Source organism: Protopterus annectens, chromosome 6.part0 (assembly GCF_019279795.1).
Source record: "Protopterus annectens isolate FY-2018-M chromosome 6.part0, PAN1.0, whole genome shotgun sequence".
NCBI lineage: Eukaryota > Metazoa > Chordata > Ceratodontiformes > Protopteridae > Protopterus > Protopterus annectens.
In genome coordinates, this window is record NC_056737.1 from 1,782,794,962 (window position 1) to 1,782,812,387 (window position 17,426).

General features: G+C 37.0%; 1 protein-coding gene across 2 annotated transcripts in view; it reads right to left on the bottom strand.

The window, feature by feature from the left end:
* Positions 1-17,426, bottom strand: part of CALCRL (calcitonin receptor like receptor) — a 932,649-nt gene that overhangs the window by 428,770 nt on the left and 486,453 nt on the right. For both annotated transcript variants that reach the window (XM_044075151.1, XM_044075152.1), the window contains exon 3: positions 9,363-9,470. The gene's annotated coding sequence lies outside the window, so the exon portion shown is untranslated. The remainder of the gene's footprint in view (positions 1-9,362; positions 9,471-17,426) is intronic.

The window sequence follows — 17,426 nt, forward strand, 5'->3', positions numbered from 1 at the left end:
CTGCCCTGGTGACTAACTCAAAGAAGTCAACCAGGTTGAGCAGGCATGATCTCCCTTTCACAAAGCCAAATTGCGTGAGGTCTAGAGTTTGGAGATTTCCTATATCTTTGTTAATCAGGTCCATGATGATGCGCTCCATAGCTTTACATATCAGACTCATCAGGCTAATGGGGTGATAATTCCCAGGATCTGTAGTCGCTTCCCCTTTATGGAGACAGATGATTGTAGCAGTGCATCATTCAGTAGGGACAAAGCCTGAGGTGAGGCTGTGACTGAACAGGGCACACAGATGTGGTGCTAGTACACTTTGTATTTCATGTAGAACACAGCCAGGGATATTATCGGGTCCCATGGAAGCTGTATTCTTGGCCTTGGACAATGCAGCTTTAACCTGTGCTGCAGTAATGCTGGGTGCCTGGCATTCTTCCAGTACTGTGATTGGTCCTTTTGGGGGGAGAGAGTTAAGAATACTTTTTAGTGAACTAGGCGATGACTTCTTAAAAGACCAGGTCAAATGTCAGCTTAACATAACCCCTCACTATACTGAAACACCGGCCTGTGTTTTTTAAATTCTAAATTCAGTATGAGCCTAGGTGCAGGTTTCCATTTTTAGGAAATACAATTTATGTAGTGCATCTGGAGCATTTATCCCCGGACCTCAGCTGAAAACAGGCGCTGTGAAACCTAGTCGGACTTTCCCAGTCAACAAATGTTAAATAAAAAAAATAAAATAAATAAATCTTACATGAAAATGAGTCATGAAAGTTCTGAGTTTTGATAAGGAGTTTTAAAACTAATATTTATATATTTCTTTTCTTTGCGTCTCTGGTTAAATTATGAACAATGAGCAAGATTAAAGCATACACTGATAACAGCCACATTAAGTATATTCTACAATTTATTTTGCTTCTGATAAATCCATTATCTATAAAGCTTTAAACATTTATGGTACAGAAGCCTGTTTCCATGGTTCTTGTACTGCAGTCATAGCAATGACATTCTATTTATATATTTCAGCTCTTAAAAAGAAGTCAGCTTCAATCAGACTCAGGGAAAAAGTATTTGATTTTTGTTACTCATACAAGGTTTTTACTGACAGCCCACTAAACGATGAGAATTGGTTTGCATAGCAACAGCATAATGAATAACATCACATGCTAAAGATAAATACCTTAGATAGCTATAAAAATAATGTTTTCCTTGAAAACAAGGAGCTTATTGTATGCCTCTTTTGACCAGGTGTTTCCACTGGACATAACTATAGTCCTCCTCCTTTAATGGAGACTTGAATGTTCAAGTAAACAGATTATCACAATGCAGAACAAACAGAAATATTTAACTGATTCTATTCACTCCAAAAAAATAACCCCCTAATCAGAGCCAATTTCCACATCCACTCCCAGAACAATACCACCATCGAAGTTGTTTCCAGCACCAAACTGTTAGGGGTCACCACTGACAAAAACCTAAGATTTGACCTCCAAATTCTCAACAACATCAAAAAAAATCATCAAAAATAAGGCTCCTTCTACAGGCACAACTATTACCTTAGTCATAATTCAAAAAAGGCTCTAGCCTCAGCCTTTCTACTTCCATCCCTACTATACGGTGCCCCTATCCTTACAAACATCCACTCATCACTTAGAACCAAGCTAGACACATGTTACAATAAGATAGCTAGATTTGCAACAAATGCCAGACCCTCAGCCCACCACTGCTCCTCCTTACAGCAACTAAACTGGCTTGAGCTACCACTGCACCTCAACTACCTACACTTAACTACAGCACACAAAGTAATACACAAATCCACAGCATGTCCCTCTCTTTCCTCTCTGCTGTCCTTATACCAACCAAATAGACCCCTCAGATCAGAAAATAAAACATTGCTCAAATTTGACAAACCCCAACACCCAGCTGGACAAATGCTCTATTCCTTTACAGTTTCTAAACTTTGGAACTCCCTCCCATCCACAATAACCTCAATCAAAAGCCCTACACTCTTTAAAAAATCACTTATACAACATCTCTCCTCTTGCTGCTATGCCCATGCCCAAAAAAACAACTCTCAGCTACACTCAGCTCTCCTTACTTTTCCCCCTCTGTTTTTCTATCCAGCCTGTACTCTAATTTCCTTATCTGTTACCTTACCTACCTAGCCACCCTCCTCTCTCTCTATACCTTCCTCACCAACTCTCCTGTACTATTTCCTCCATGTCTTTCTTCTCTGCAAGTGTCCTCTTCATGTCAGATCCAAGATGCCTATTGTAATACAGTTCATACTCTGATATATATTTTATACTGTTTGATTTCTTTGCCAATCCATGCCTATTACTCCTACTGTATTGCTTGCTAGTTAGATTTTAAACTGAAAACCAATGCCTATTATTAATGTGTTACCTGCTAGTTTAGTTTCTGTAAATGTTAAGTTTCTGTAACTGAAATAATTTAGTTTCTGTAATTTAAATTGCATTTTTTCCTGTATTTTTCTGCATATTACATATTTTTTCTTAATACTGTTATGTGAAGCTTTTCTCCCCGGGCCTCCACTGAAAATGGGCTCTCCTAGGCCCAGTGGACTTTCCCAGTAAACAAATGCAATACATAAATAAATAAATAAATATTACAATTCAATGAGGGAGAATGAATGACCATGTTACTACCATTTCGACATTTAAACTGTCAACAGTAAAAGATGTAGTATGGATTTAAATCCTTATGCCATTGTACATTCACAAACAGTCTACCTTTTTTGTGATTAGTGTGATACTGTAATAAACTAAAGGATTGTTTACTGCAAGTGATAGTTTTCATACAATGCTGCTAGAAATTGCAGGTATATAATTTGGGAGCAAACAAAAAATGTACAAATGAAAAGTGGACTAAACCCATAATTTCAGTGGTCACAGTGTCACTGTAAGACTACACGCAATTCCACCAATACTAAGTAGAATAAACCCATCATTTTTTTAAGGTTTATATAGCCAAATAATATCAATGTTTACTGCCACATCGAAAGGCCTTAATTACTACTTGTATATTCTTAGAAATTTTCAGTTAAAACCAATATATATATATATATATATATATATATATATATATATATATATATATATGTATGTATATATATATTTATATAAAACCAAAAGTATTGTCTGAGGTAAAATATCAAGTAGAATCATGTACATAATAAAACGTAGAGTCTTTTCAAGAATGGGTTGAGGGCAAGGCTGAAAGCCACTTTTTCATAATTTGGGCACATTCTTAAATACAATGGTTAAATGAAGAAATAGTTTACTCATAACTCTACATGAAATCAGTGAAGTAGGGCAGCTTTGTCTTAAAGCCATAAGACAATCTCATTTGAAATCTTTTCTTGTTATTTACAAAGACCAAAAGTACTAAGGCTACACAGAAGATACAGACTTAGTAATTCTAAAATACAGGCTTGATACCGGTCTTCTATACAAACATTTGTCAGCTTTTTACTTTACTCAGAATGACACCATGACCCAAGCTTAGGAAAACAGTAATACTGATTTGTTCTAACCATCCAATTTCATACATATCAGAAAATGCCTCACCACAAAATTTAGAAGTAAAAGAGTGAAACTTTATGAATGTGAACAGTATTTGAGAGTAAAAAGAACAGGGAATAAAAAGCATTTTTGCATGGACACAAGTCATTCTACCTCTCCATTCTGGGGAACTGCAACCTCCCACACCTTAGCTACTTGCATATTCCAATGTCATGGTCAAAGCATCATGAAATAATTAGAAATCACTGGCATAATGGCAATTATTTTTTCTAGTAAAAAAAATAGCTGGTCTTACACTAGTGATCAAATAAATGGATGGATTCAATCACTAGTGCTCTGTATACACGCCTGGTACCTTAAAAAATGAATATCAATTCTCTGTGTGCAAGCCACTTTCTTGTTCTCACACCACTGCATATACATACTGGTCTGTAAATAACCACAATTAATTTAGGTGCAGTGTTTCGGGAACATCTGTGATATGTTGTAGTTTTCTTGGAAGCACCTGTCAAATAACACAGTACTGGACTGCAAAGTCACTTAACAAAGACTCTTGGCAATGCTCAGAGGGTAGGTGATCCAGAATCACTAGTTGTTCAGCCCATGTGGCTATGAAACACTGAATTCCCTGTATACAAATCTATAAAGAAATGAATGCACCGTTTCAACAAGAACCCAAATTCATATCCTAAAAACCTAACATGTGGTTACCTTTGCCATTGTTTCTAAATCAGAGTTATGAAAAGAATAGAAAAAAAGAACTCATTTAAAATATCAATTTTCATTAAATATTTGCATGTTTCCCTTTCAAACTACATTGTTAAATTTTTATTGTTTTAGAATCTGAACAGCAGCATTGTGTTTTAGATACAAGGATTACATAAGGTCCTGGGGGTGTAATGAGTTAAGTATATCTTGATGCACAACTGAGTTAAATGTGTAAGAAATATGCAGAAGTCAGGAGTATAATAAATTATATGCCTGGTAGTATTACAAATATGAAGAAAATATAAGGCCTAAGGTGTAACAAATAAAGTATCTGGTAATGTGGACTTTGTGAACAAGTTGTGTGATGAGTGCTAGAACTACATATCATTCACTAAATTCTCATACCCTACATTTCAAGGGATGCCATTTACTCAGTGTCAGTGGTGTAACAGATTGGACACTTGTACTTTGTGCAGAAGGGCTGTGGGTTCTATTCCCACACTAGGTAGATGGATTAGTTACACTGCAGTGCAGCATAAAAGGGGTGCTATACTTTGGAGCATGTTGTCCTTTAGGTAAGATGTTAAACTGAGGCCCCAGCTGACTGAAATGATGGTAGCTCAGGCAGATGTAAAATATCCAATGGCATCTATCGAAATGAGTAAGGATTCTTCATTTAAAAAAACATGATTTCCATTACTTTTTACAAAGTGCATATTTACAGATTTACAAAATATATACTGCACAAAGTCTTAATCCTTTCTATTAATAACATACAATCATAAATATCTTACTTTTCATTATTATGTTAAACTTCTATCTTCATTATTCTTATTTGACCCCACTCCTTTTCCATAACCCTCATCTAATTGTTTTTCTCTTACCTGTATCCCTTTAACCTTTATTTTTTCTGTCTTTTACTCTTTTTACATTTCACTTTTTTCCAGTTTAGATCTTCCTCATCACTTATTTCAGAACTTTCTTCTATATTATCTTCTATTTATTTTTTTTTCTTTATCCTTATCTTTAGTTTTACCTTGATCTTGCTTCCCTACTTCCTCTTTATCTTTTATTTGTTTCTTCTCTCTGTACACTGCCCTCATTTTTGTGTTCTTCTTCAGATCCCTTTTTTTTCTAGATTATATTCAATCTATAAATGCCTAATATTTTTATATTTATAACATTTCGGTTCATGCACATTTTTTTTTGTACTTTGACCTGTTTCCCTACAAATATAACATTTTCTCTTATAACAGTTACTTATCAAATGATCATCTTTTCCAAAGAAAAATATGCTTGAGGTTTTCCCCAGTATTTTCCAACATCCATGTTACCCTCTACTGTTGTCATACTAGGGATATAAACATTTTTTCTTTCTCCATTTTCAGTAATATATGACAGTCCTATCCAGCAGTCCATTACCCTCTGTTATTATACACTTTGCTAATGTCCACAACTTCTTTAATGAGACATTAAAGTCAAATTTGTAGCCTCTTTTTTTGAGTTTTAGTTCAAAATTGAACATGCATTTTCTTTTTTATTTCTCTGCGAAAATGCTTTAACCACATAAGAGTTCCATGGATTGCAGTTATTTTTCTTCTTATCCTCAACTAGAACTAGTCTCAAAAATAATGTTACAAAATTTATCATTATGAATAAGAATAAAAGATCTTGTTTCATGAGCCTTCACTCCCAGTGGGACCATTACATTATCCCAAATGTCACACTCATCCATTTCTTTTTCTTCTTTGTTCTGAATTCTTACCATAAATTTTCTTTCATTATTGATATTTCCTTTTTTCTGTTCATCTCTTATTGCTTTCCCTGCCATTTCCATAACAGTCTCAGTATATCGTTTCATTTTTCTGGCAATCTTCTTTTAAAATGGCTTCTGATTCTTTTGATTGCATTTTATCCATGATTTCACCCCATGAAACATTTTTACCACTGTCAGGCTCATTCTGCAACAAGAATTTGCCCGAAATATCATCCCACAACCTTCCTGACTCGAGGGTTGTGATAACACATCCATCATTGTTTTGAATGTTTTCTTCCAATAAAACAATCAGATTTTGCTGAAACAGGTCCCCAGAATCTTGTAGACCCTCAAACACTGCAACTGTATTTGCCTTTGCATCCACCATCTTGCATCTTCTTGAGTACTGTTCTCCCATCTATCAAAGCATCCACCACAGCTCTAGGATCAGAACAAGCACTCTCCTAATGAGTAGGGGATCTTCCCCAATGCCCTATCCAACATTTTCCCTAGCAGAATAAATATAATTTTGTGTCTCTCCTGAAAAGTGGCTACTAGACAAGTGACAGTAACCCAGTTAACAAAGGACAAATAAATAAATAAATAAATAAATATTATACCCTGATTCTAACATATTCCATAATCTATTTAAAATCCTTATTTAGATATATTTATTTCCCCTCCTTCTTCCCATTCATTTCAAAAGTATGGAATAGGATTTTATGTTGTAGGTATACAAATGTTCTAGTATTATATGACTTTCTGAATCAGAGTGGTGTCATGATGTTAGATTACTTTTGGATTTTACATTCATGTATATTAGTGTACAGGGTAATGCTGTTCTCTAGTAAATTTTCTTAATATCTGAGTTGATTAGTGTTTTTATAATTATTGCTACTTTTTGCTGTTGTACTCTGTTTTGTCTGTGATTTGCAATATTAGCATATTTAATTACATTGTCATTGTGTATTTTCAATCTGTTTTTTTTTTCAATCTAATTGTAGGATTTTAAACACCATTTACACTTATTTATTTATTTATTTATTTATTAACATTGTTTAAGTTTGACATTGAGTTAGGTGCAATTGGTAAGTACTATTAGGTTTGGGATTTGGTTATGTTTTATTAGTTTACTACCTTGTGACACTGAAGGGAATAGGGGCGAATTACTACTTTTGTATTTTTTTGTATATTATTAGTTTGTAGCTTTGTTTACGGTTGGATTTAGTGTTTTAGGTATTTTATGGCTTGGGTATATTTTGAGGGGTGTTTTATGTTTTGTCTGATAGTTTTTAGTGTATTTTCATATGTAAAAGAAGATTTGGCTTATTTACTGTTGCTTGAATGATAAATAAGCCAAATCTTCTACATATGAAGATTTGGCTTATTTACTGTTGCTAGAATGATGTAACTGCGGTGGTGGTGCTGCTGTAGCGTTGTCTCCTCATAGCAAGACGTTGTCCCATTTGATTCTCAGCTAGAGCGTCTTCTGTGTGGAGGCATACGTGAATGGGGCGTGCCTTCGTTGAAGGTTGTGCGTCAGGGCTGGTAACACGGTACGTAAAAATCCACTACCAATCATTAGCGGACTGGAGTTTCACTGTGGCGACCCCTAACTGGGAAAAGCTGAAAGATGCAAACTGTTGCTAGAATTATGTAATTATGATAGTTTTTTAATGAATACTCTATACTGGACACATATGTGTATTCTAACCTCATTTGGTAGGATTCAAGATGAAGTTAAGTATGCATAATTATCATACATTAATTTCTTTTTTTATATAATGTTCACACTTTTCCCTGGGAATATTTTTAGTATTTTATACTGGTTTGTCAAGAGTGATTTATTATGGTGTTCACATAATGTTTCTCATATAATACTATGTTATATTTGTATACTCTTTAAAGCTGCCATTTAAAAGTATATTTAGCTAATATTTTCTCTGGACCTTTTATGACTTGTGTCTTTATTTTTTTTTCACTTTTTTTCACTTCACATTTCCAATTTAATTGTTATAATTTTAACAACAAGAAATTCACAAAAAGAAAGAATGATAATAAGATACAGCATAAAGCATTAAGAATTTCAGTATATTATAAGAAAGATCCAGGAGGGGCGGCCACGGTGGTGCAGTGGTTAGCATTGCCGCCTCACAGCAAGAGGTTCTCCGGTTCGATCCTTGGCTGGGGTGCCTTCTGTGTGGAGTCTGCATGTCCTCCCTGTGGTCGCGTGGGTTTCCTCCGGGTGCTTCGGTTTCCTCCCACATCCCAAAGACATGCTGCAGGTGGATTGGACACTCTAAATTGGCCCTAGGTGTGCGTGTGAGTGTGCCTTCTGTGGAAGGCTGGGCGCCGGGCTGGCAACTCGACACCGTAAAACTCCACTGCCATTCAATGTGCGGACAAGGTGTTCCGCTGTGGTGACCCCTAACCGGGAAAAAGCCGAAAGAAGAAGAAGAATAAGAAAGATCCAGGACAACATGCATAGCATAAATGGTTTTATAATGCTCAAAGGAAAATAAATATTACTAAGGAAAGAAGAACAGATAGAGAATTAATAGCAAACAGGGTATGTGACTTTCTCCATTATCCTTGTTCTTAAAACTACTTAAATGAAACCAAAATGACGTTTTTGTCTAAACTGGATTGTATGTTCCATCCTGTCTTTCTTGTGCTATAACTGTTGGTTAGTAATATATTTTTAATTGCACCTGTTAACCAGGGAATGCACTAGACACAAGTGCCTCTTTTCAGGTGTGAACAACAAGCAGTGGCAAGTTAACTAATTTGCTTAGAGTCACAAGGCAGGCAAAATAGGGAAGCAAGAAAATAAAACCAAGACAACATGTTAAAGCTCATTAGAAGCTTATAGCCTTATCTCTCTGTGTCCTAAACTGTCATCGTAGTTAGAGAAATAAGTCATCAGGTTTATTTATGGTCAAAAAGTGAGAGCTGTAACCAGAAGCGGCCTTAGGTCAACTGGTGCCCTAGGTAAAAGGGCTCCATGATGCCCCCTACCACACCATCTGGTGCCCCCATCCTGGTTTACCTACACCATATAAATACTGAAAAAGTGCCCCTGCTTCAGCAGTGCCCTAGGCTGCTGCCTAATTGGCCTATGCCTAAGGCCGGCTATGGCTGTAACTCATTAGAAGGAGTAAATGATGACCAAAGCAAATGCAAACACACAGTGATGGCAGCCCAATGTATATCAATGAAAACAGCCAATCAGCAATTCATGCATGCCTCAATAATGTTCATCACATACCACCCCCAACCTTACACCCTGAGGTAGAAATAAATATTTCATTTGAGGGCCTTAAGCAATTTGTAAAAGCTTTTTATAATATTCTGAAACTCACCAGAAGAAGTTGTACAGCTGGAGTTATATTGAAATGATTCCAAAGTACATAAACTTAAACTCTTCTCATGGTTCAGTGCCAATAAAGAAAAATAAATGACATCAAACCCTGAAAAAAAATTAAAAAAAAAGTTAAACATAACATGACAACCAGAATACACATTTAAATTAGTCATAATGAAACAGTAATGGAACTACAAAAGAAATGACAAGATAATTTAACACAGAAAAAAATAAAGTATTTCACTTTAAACAATTACATCAGAAGGTAATAAGACACTGTTGATACAATGTAAATAGTCTTTAAGAAGTGTAAACAGTTGAATTTGAAGTTCATTAAAACAAACCCATCAAACTGTAAATTCATCATCTTAAGACTAATACATACTAAGGTGTCCCATGTGTGCCGGGGTGTTTTGTGCTACTTTGCTAGACTCTGTGAGCTCTGAATTGACATGTTTAAGCTACGACTGTGTGAAGCATGCAGGCTGGGGGAAATGGTTAACAGGGAAAATCCCATTAGTAGTGTAATTGCTCCAGTTTTAAGGAACTTCAGAATCAATGGGTTGATTTTGATGCACTCATATTCAGTAGATTATTCTCTATAATCCACATTGTACACACAATTACCAATGTCCAAATTATAAAATAAAGAAGGTAGAACATTCAGAAAAGCTTAAATAAATGAAATGTTATATGGCAATTCACAAAAATGAAGCAGGAAGATACTAAAAATCATAAATCCCACACCTCAAGACTAAAATAAATGTATAGCTTGATAACTGTATAAACACTCAACTAACCCTTTATATCCTACACCAACACATACAAAACAAATGAAAAAGTTTCCTCAAGAAGCACCAGCATTCTTGTGCTATTCAAGAAAATAGTCATAAGCTGCCATGAACCATTCAAAGCAGGTCTTGTGAACCAAATGGGTAAAATTATTAAAGCTCAGTGCTGCCATGAATAAAAAAATAGATCAGTTTGACTGGTATTCCAAAGAAAAGGTTCTGCAATGCAACACTGATACATGTCATTACAGTATAAATGGCAACCTGACCTGTAAAACTGCTAAAAATGGACCACTTTAAACATTTCTTTGAAAACAATCAGACCTGAAATGGCAATACAATAAATCATCATCATCATGAAATTCAAGAGAAAACTGCATACCTTCTCACATGTTTTGCTGTCTTCAACCATTTGGGCTAAAGTTTCATGTCAGAACAGTGTTGGACATAATTAAATCTTAGCATCATCCATACCTTGATATACAACACTGCCATATCATCTTTTTGTAAAATTGTACAGAATGAAACAGGCATTGATGTTTGTGATGATAGTTAACTGACAGTTAAATGATATGCATTCTTACTGGTGAAGTAACACCCTGACCCCATGTGTAAAATGGGAAAAAGGGCTGTGGATGGTTGGATGGTTGCAGTGCTGATTGTGAAAAATGGTATATTACCAGTAACATTGCTGCAGGGCAGCAGTGATCTTAAGCAAAATATACAAATAACTCTTTTAATTGTGCATCACAATATCTTCATGCAGATCTAGGCGTGAAAATCAATGTTACCTAAGATTATCCACACAGATATTTATGGCTTTGAAAAATGGAGGCATAATTTGGACAAGAATAGACAAAAGAATCATTGTGAGTAAACTATTCTAATAGTGAGGAAATCTACAGCTGTTGTTTGACTTAGATGTTGAAAAAGTATTTGCTCATCTGAGGTTAGATTATCTATTAACAGTTCTGTGGGATTATACATTTCCACATCTTCTAGTCCATGAAGCATTCATATGGGTTAAAAGTAGTATCCAGACACCAGGGCAGTAAAGACAGTGAAAGGAACTAGGAAAAAATGGATATTGTCCTCATGTGCATTACGGTTATCAAACTCCCAGTACAGTCAGTTAAAGAAAATGGTAAGAATCAGAGAGCCGCTCCTGGGAATAGGGAACAGAGAGCAAAACGTTTTGTAGATGGCTTTATACTTGCTACTCGACAGTGTAAAAATATGACTCTAGGTGATTCGGTCATAAGTAGCACAAGCTCCTTGGAGCTGCTTTGGGATATTTAAAAACCTTTAAAGAGATACCAGGAAATCCTATCAATGAAGATAAAAGAGCTTTCATTTGGTTAGACACCTTCAGAGAGGCTAGGAGGCAGTTCTGTTCAAAGTAGGTGTTGATTCCTTAAAACTGTTTAAGTAAGATGAAAAATAAGCATTTGGTAAAAGTTTGGATAAAACTTGTTTTATGCACTGCTTAATGCACTTCTGTAATGTCAGAAGTATCCCTGCACATAGTAAGATGTTCTCTAAAATAATAATGACTGTAAGTTAAAATGATACAGTAATGCTAAATATCCAGTTTAGCAACAATGTATTGATGACATTAAAACTGCACAAGGATCTGGGAATGCATTCCCTGTCATACCTCTCAACTCTACAGATTTTCGTAGAATGCCCAGATTTTTGCCTCATATTTTTTGGTCTAATCACTGGGATGATCTAAGGATTAAAGTCACTAAATAATGAAATGCATTTGAGTTTCAAACTTCATATCCTTCAGAAAATGTATGCTAACACAAATCCCATTATTCTAGCAAATTCTAGTTTATAATAGCAATATTTAAAATGTGTCCCTATTTTTGGCCCTTTGTCCCCCTATTATGTCAGGCTTTGTCCAGATTTCAGGCACTAAGAGGTTTAGAGGTATGATTCCCTCACATTGTTAACCACTTCTTTCACATAAAATGAGACAAAATAATAACTCCCGTTAGTAATGAAGTAAAGATATTTTGCATCTCTTTGATTCAAGCTATCTTAAATGGATGTAAATATATAAAGAAATAAAAAGATGAACAAATAACCAAAGTACTTCAAAGTCCTTTTTCTTAAAATTGAAAACGATTCTTACATGGACATTGAAATGAATCAGCATCTTAGTGTACAGATGGCTATCACCTTGGCAGCAGGAGAATGTACAGTCATGGCTGGAACACTGCAGGTAACCTCCTAACCACATAGTAGGTCTCCCAGAAGCACAGGCAGGAAATAAGCAGGATCAGGGTCTGCGTTTGCCTGCATGCTGACACCTGGGCCTTGTACATCTTAAATGATTACAGACAACAGCAACAAAAGGCATTATTAAACCAGCCTCCTCACCCCATTTCACCATTTATACCACATGTAAAGGCCATTTTATTGTACTTCTCTTATACCTGTTATGAATGATTAGCACTGTCACAGCTTGAATCTTTATTCAAAAATGTCTTACATGCAAGTTTTCTCTGCATCTTTTCTCTATAAATGTACTGAGAATTGTCTTTCATTTATCATCACTGTGAAGCCTTACTCCCTGTCAGAAATGTGAGACCCAGTTTTTGAGTGCCAATACTTAGAGCAATAAACCAAAGTCAAACATGAAAAAGCAAAATCCAAAAATGTAGTGTTAACATCAGGGAAAATTTGTCCAACTGCACTTCCTATCCCTGTACCCTTCCTGCCTAAAGCTTGCTATACCTTGCACTAAGGTAATCTGTGATATTGCAGGTTCTGACTTACTATACAGTCCCCCATTTCCTCTGCAGTTTTACTAGGAATAGGGTTACCACCTGTCCCACTTTGAGAGGGACAGTCCCTCTTTGGGCAGTTGTGTCTTGCAAAAAAACTGTAAAAATGGCAAATGTCCTGAGATTTTAGGACAAACTTATTTCCTATATTTTATGTGATAGTTGCATAAAACAGTTATTCTGTATCTGAAACACCTAAGTGTTATAAGAAACAGAATAAGCAACTAAAATGCTACAAGAATAAGCTTTTATTTAGGCAAAAAAGTAAGTTCTGTCCTTTGTACTGGCTGTGAGTACGTTTCAGCCTGCAAAATCTGACATTTGTACCAAAAATGTCCCACTTTGGGCATTTGAAAAGGTGGCAACCCTAACTGGGAAGTAAAAGCTAAATCTTCTCAACATGGGTAAAACTCAGCTAATTCAATCAACAAAATGTACACAGTCCTTTGTATTTTTTATATCAATAGCAAGCCATAAGAGCCTGTGACTCCTGTCAGTATGAAGTGTCTGCTTGCATCTTTATTTCTCAAACTGCCTGACACAACCTTTGCAGTAATATTGGGCTGTACATAGTTTTTAATTCCCGGGTCACCAGCCATTCAGTGTATCAACTGAGGCTTTATTTCTATCATTCTCCTTTTTTTCTACCAGCTGCTAATGTTTATGACAAATAGTTTCTTAATATTACAACTAAATGTGCTACAAAATATTAAGCACCTACTCAGATTATTGCATCTGCCTATTTGCTCTTTGCATGTGTAATGTCCATGTAAGATGTATAGTTTCCCAACACTTTGTCAAGATGTCTTTTTTTTTTTTTGTGCGAGTGTGGGGGTATGTTTTGATTTTTCTGTCACGTTTTATCAATATTACTTTTTAGCTTGTTGAAAGGTTTTGAAGTAATTTGACATGTGAGGTTTTAGGTCAGCCTTTTTGTGAAATCTGTGTTTCTGTGGTTTGAGGAGTACTTTTCTCAGTTTATCATATTTTGCTATGGTTTGGATCAGTGCAACAATTAGTGAAAGTATTTTGCATGATTTGGGAATTATGATTTTGCTCTTTCTGTTTGCTTAGGCAGTTAGTGGGAGTGTTTAGTTCAAGTACAAATTCATGATTGCTGTTGTTGCATTAATTTAGTAATGGCAAGACTGCTGTGAGTGAGTGACTACTATGTCCTTTAATTCAGAATTTCCCTTTGCCCCATAGTTAACTGTGGAATTATGTAAGGAGGTGTGGGGGTGGTAAAGCTCCCACATGAAGGTTCTGGTGGCTTACCTTCTTCGAAAACACACCTTGGGGGGGTTTGTTATATTAAAGTAATATTTTGGTTTATAGATCAGTGGCCAAACATTCCTTGAAGATGTATGAGTCAATAAATCACAGGGGAGGTGAGCTATTCATTGTTGATTACTGCATGCCAGACATTTTGACCATTTTCATTTCATAATAACTGCTAGGGTAGAAATTTGGCAGCCTCAGGACTAATACACTCAACTGCTGTCCTTCCTGAAACATAATATCTCTTTATAACTAAGTGCGAAAGGAAGTGCTGAGAATGTGTTTATCTTTCTGCATTTGCAGTTGTCTGACTTTTCCATGATAAACATAATGTGACAGTGAACTTCAGGTGAACTCTCTGAACTTTCCTAGAATTTATCATACATACAGTCTATAAATGTTGCTATAGCAAAGAGCTGTATATACTATTTCAGTTTCATATGTCATACAACAGGAATACATTAATTAACCTACCACAATGCTATCTTATTTAGGTTTACTGTTCATACCCACAGATAAAAAAGTACAGTTGTGTACACTTACCATAAATGTAGATGTTTGAGTCTATTCACTGTTGCAGTCATTACATTTGGGTTATCTGCTTCCAGTAGCCCTCATTCGGCCTGATTAACAAAGTCTTGGGTCTTGCGTCGGATGCTGTCCATTCTTCCATGACGTCAGGTCATCAGGGGTATAAAACATGCAGCCAACTCCATTAAATCAGTTTTTCTTGCCCCAGATGTCTGGTGCCCCCCAATGGGAAGCAATTAAATCTATAATTACAAGGATATACCTCCAATAAAAAAGCAAATACACCAAAAAGCTTTTAGAGCATAGTAAGGGAGAGTAGATGTATAGCCAAAAGAAGAAAGGGGGCTGCAGGGAGGGTAACCAGGACTGCAATAGTGAATACACTCGAACATCTACATTTATGGTAAGTGTACACAACTGTACTATGTTCTTCATGTTTCACTGTTGCAGTCATTACATTTGGGTAGATTCCCAAAGCTAAGGTTGGGAGGAGGAATTTAAATAGAATTACGACCAGCTATAAGACCCTGCAAGACTACAGTGGCAAAGCCAGCTCTGGATTTATAGAAAATTGGCAAATGATAATGCTTGGTGAAAGTATGTAGAGAGCTCCAGGTAGCAGCTTCTAGGATGTCCCTGGTAGGAATGCCACTGAGAAAGGCTGTGGAGGTAGATGCAGCCCTGGTTGAATGGGGTCTGATGCCCTGCGGGATAGGTTTTCCATGGTTCTTATAGCAGAAATGAATGTAGTGGCCTATCCATTTTGAAATGGTTTGCTTTGAAATAGCTTTCCCCTCTGTCCCTGCAGCAAATGCCACCAGCAGTTGTTCAGATTTCCTTTGAGGTTTAGTCCTGTCCAAGTAAAATCTAAGTTGTCTGCACACATCTAAGGAGTGCAGTATCCTTCCCTTTTGTCCTGTGGGTTAAGAAAGAAGGTAGGCAAATGAATGGACTGATTAAGAGCCACACTGGATACCACCTTGGGCATGAAGGAGGGATTGGTTCTGAGGGACACCCAGTCCGCATGAAAGGTGATGAAAGGCTCCACTGCCATAAGGGCCTGTAATTCAGATACCCTTCTTGCAGAAGTGATTGTTAAAAGAAAAGCTGTTTTCCGGGAAAGGAATTTTAAATCTGCAGTAGCAGCTGGCTCGAAAGGAGGAAGAGTGAGTTTCTCTAAGACAAAGTTAAGGTCCCAGGCTGGAGTTGGAGCTCTCCTGGGTGGCCTTAAATTTTTGGCCCCTCTGAGGAAACGCTTGAGCAGTGGGTGAGAGACGAGAGGAGGCTCTGTGCTGTAATGAACTGAAATGGCTGAGGCATGAATTTTGATGGAGGAAAAGGACAAGTCCTTATGAAGCATCTCAGTCAAGTATTGTAGAATATGAGGTAAATTGGGCACTGCTGCACTCATCCCTTGAGACTGATTCCAGGCACAAAATCTTTTCCATTTTGCAGCATAAGATTTTCTAGTACTAGGCCTCCTTGCTTCTAAAATGATATCCATCACTGATTTACTGAGGGATGATAAAGGAGAGATTAGGTAATTAGCCAGGCTGCTATGTTCAGGGTTTGCAGCTGAGGGTGCAGAATCTGGTTCTCTTGCTGAGACAACAGGGAAGGAGTCTGAGGCAGGTGCCATGGGGCCAAGCATGACACACTGTGCAAGAGGGGGTACCAGTGTTGGCGAGGCCAGTCTGGTGCAATTAAAATTGTCCTTGGCTTGTCCTGTTTGATCTTTAGTAGTACCTTGGAGAGCAGAGGCAGAGAAGGAAAAGCATAAACTGATAGGTTTTTCCAGCTGAAGGACAGAGCATCCACTTTCCAAGCTAGCTTGTGGGGAATCCTTGAGCAAAATTTGTCCAATTGATGGTTCTGGGGGGAGGCAAACAGGTCTATATCTGGGCTCTCCACTTGCTTGTTAACATGTTAAAAATCCTTGGTTCCAGTTTCCACTTGTGAGGGTCCATGAGGTTTCTGCTTAGTCCGTCTGCCAGTGTATTTAGTTTTCCTGCCAGAAATTGAGCTTGTAGATTCACTTGGTAGCTCAAGGCTGTGTTTCACAATGCCATGGCTAGTCTGCAGAGGGGGTAATAATGTGTACCCCCCTGCTTGTTTATGTATCACATGACAGTGGTGTTGTCTGTCTTTACCATTAATTGTCCTGGAAGAATGTGGTCCTTGAAGGCTGTCAGAGCATTCTGTACAGCTAACATTTCCTTTTGATTTATGTGCAGGTGCAATTGACTTGGTTCCATTTGCCCTGAATGCACTTCAGTGTCAGGTGAGCCCCCCATGCATAGTCTGATGCACCTGTTGTTAAGGTTTGGGCAGCAGGGGGTAGTGTGAATGGTAGTTCCCTGTTTTGGTGGCAGGCCTCTGCCCACAAAGGAACTCTAGGCATAGGCAAGGTATGATAGGAATCATTGCTTCTAGACCCTGTGAATGTTGACACCATAAGCTTTTGAGATACCATTGTAGTTTCCTCATATGCAGCCTTGCATATGGAATTAGAAGAATGCAGGAGGCCATGAACCCCAAGGCTTGCAGTATTTGCTTTGCAGATAGCTGGGTTTTTGTGGCCGCTTGTTTGAAGTAGGTTGTCAAATGAATCCGTTTCTTTGGTGTGAGAAAAGCCATCTGGGAAGTTGTAGTCAAGCTTGCTCCCAG